Source organism: Papaver somniferum, unplaced genomic scaffold (genome assembly GCF_003573695.1).
Source record: "Papaver somniferum cultivar HN1 unplaced genomic scaffold, ASM357369v1 unplaced-scaffold_107, whole genome shotgun sequence".
Lineage (NCBI taxonomy): Eukaryota > Viridiplantae > Streptophyta > Magnoliopsida > Ranunculales > Papaveraceae > Papaver > Papaver somniferum.
Window position 1 is genome coordinate 712,010 of NW_020619603.1, and position 2,448 is coordinate 714,457.

At 35.3% G+C, this 2,448-nt stretch overlaps 1 long non-coding RNA gene across 2 annotated transcripts; it reads right to left on the bottom strand.

The window, feature by feature from the left end:
* Positions 1 to 311: 311 nt before the first annotated feature.
* On the bottom strand, positions 312 to 2,214 carry LOC113327829. Of its 2 annotated transcripts, XR_003349239.1 has the most exons (6): positions 2,038 to 2,214; positions 1,587 to 1,652; positions 1,385 to 1,485; positions 977 to 1,083; positions 772 to 835; positions 312 to 532 (listed from the first exon to the last, which is right to left on the bottom strand). It is a non-coding gene; the product is annotated as an uncharacterized LOC113327829 (long non-coding RNA). The 2 variants fall into 2 exon arrangements; XR_003349238.1 differs by lacking the exons at positions 772 to 835; positions 977 to 1,083.
* Between the last annotated feature and the right edge of the window lie 234 nt (positions 2,215 to 2,448).

The window sequence follows — 2,448 nt, forward strand, 5'->3', positions numbered from 1 at the left end:
AATAAGTTTTTATTTCTAGTTTCTCTGTTTTTAGCTTTTGCTAACACTGCCAAGTTCTAAGGGTACTCTCTTTGTATGCTACATTGAAGGGTACTATCAGTAGTTGTATCCTGGAGGTGACTCGCCAACTGCTATAGCATCTCAGCGGAGTAGCAGGCGATATTTCCTTTAGGACAGCGTATCGTATACGTGCTCTACATTTTCTGTGCATCTCCAGCAACATCGTTTTGATCTAAGTATCTTCTTCTCAGTTATTATTAGTTCTTTGTCTAACAGTTATTACAATACAACGTAATACATGCTACAAACAAGTTAATAGATAACCAAAATTGCAATATACATTTGCAAAGAAATTTTTAATATATATCATAACCAGCTGCTCTTTTGACACATCATTCTGCAATCCTAGACTTCCCCACATATGCTCCACTAAACTCTTTTAGCCGCACTGTCTTCAGCTACTTTCATTGTTTCTTTACTATGTTTAAGATGAACATATGCCTGGGCATCTTTTATCCGACACAAAAAACGCCTACAAAAGTCAAGAAAATATAAGTTAAAATCCATATAACGGTGAGTAGGTTCAATAAAACCGCACTCCAACAACATTGTCTATGTAGTTTTCTCAAAATCTTGCTTGTTGTGAGTAGGTTCAATAAAAGTTGCCTTTAGAACACATACAAAAACAGATCATATTCACCTAAGGACTTAAAGAAGTCAATTTCAGACGGAACGACAAATGAGAAATAACAAAAAATTCATTTTTACTACCTGGAATTCTAGCCTACTTCACCCCTTCCCTACTGATATTCTAACTGAGAACACGTCAAAATGGCTGTCAAGGAACATGTTAGAAAAGGGGAACAAAAGAAGCGTATCATTCAAGGATCATGCAACTGGAAGTATAGTACAAAGACATTTAAGTATGAATCAACTTGAGAAGTCCATTTCAATAGATCCTGAAATATAGTTTTACCAGTTAAAAGAATTATGAATCAATTAAACATGAGTGGAGCTTCCTTCAGGAACCGTATACAGTAGATAACTGGTAGCATTTAAGAAGATATCAAAGTGCACCTAGACCTGATACAAGCAAACAACTTGTTGTAGGGCCAAAAATAAAATAAAATCCTAGAATCGTATGAACCTTCCAACTTTTCCTAATTGAGGTTTGTACAAGATGAAATCGGGATGCTTTATATCAATCGGCAATATTGTGATGTTTAACGAGTTGTCCATGCAGAATAATTCTGAAATGCATCAGGTACTCTCAGATATAAGATAAATGAGTACTCCTGAGGTGTAATTTTAAAAAACAAAAAAACTACTAGATCCAGCATGTATGAATGTTATCAAGTAATGAACTACAAAACCCCATACTCACGCGAAGATAATAGTGAAGCTGCAGGTTAGTTATATGATCTCGGCCTATAGCTTGTAAACTACCTTTTTAGCCCCTTTTGGGGATCTAGGTAATCGGATATCCTGTAAACACATAAAACATAAGCAATCGGACCAAGGAAATATAAAAACTAGAAGAGACAATGACGAGAAGAAATGCCAGATTTATAGCATCATCGACAAACCTCCCGCATCTGACTCAAATCAATTTCCATATCCCCTTTTTGGGTGAACCAAAAAGACATTGTGCCCTGTAAATGGAAGTGTAAATTTACTAAAAGCGAACCACGTAGTGAAAAGGAACCAAAGCTTTTAAGTTTATCCCATGATTCCCATCGCTTCTTATGCAACCAGTTCTAATCAACCAGATTGAGGCATGATTTTCTTAGTGACTTGAGCAAAACTTGTGCAAAAAACGAATTCAACAAATCGTAGTGATTGGTAGAGTAGGAAAAAAACTGTACATTAACCCAATTCTTTTACGGTACTGAGAATCAAATCTCAGAGGCAATCCTGGATGCGCTTGCTGGTGGCCTTAGATTTGAAACCCAAATCGACATTGAAAAAAAAAATTTGAAGCTGACGTTAACACAAAGGCTTCCGACATTAATCAAATTATATGAAGAGATAAAATACCTGATGCCACAACATGTGTAAGATCTTGTTTTCCATTTGAATAATCACTTCCTATTGATTTAAAGGTGCGATTTGCTTTCAGATCTAGAAAAGTTTCTCCTTCTATCCCTAGAATTCTTCTATGCCCGACGTTCTCTATTAGATTCGCAGAAAAAAGAGAAAAAAGAGAACTGATAGGCGGAGTGGGCGAGACGGGGAGAAGTTGGGACGTGGTTTCTTTTTATCTTATTTTTTTTTTTCATAAAAAATAAAATAAAATTTCAGAGAAAACCGACAATGTTAGTCACCTTAAAAAGCATAACAAATTAAATAGAAATAAAATTAAAACTAATCTCGAATTAAAGTCACACTTTCTGAGGTTGTTACACATAATAGTGTGACAAATGTGGTTACACTTTTAAGTGTGATAGT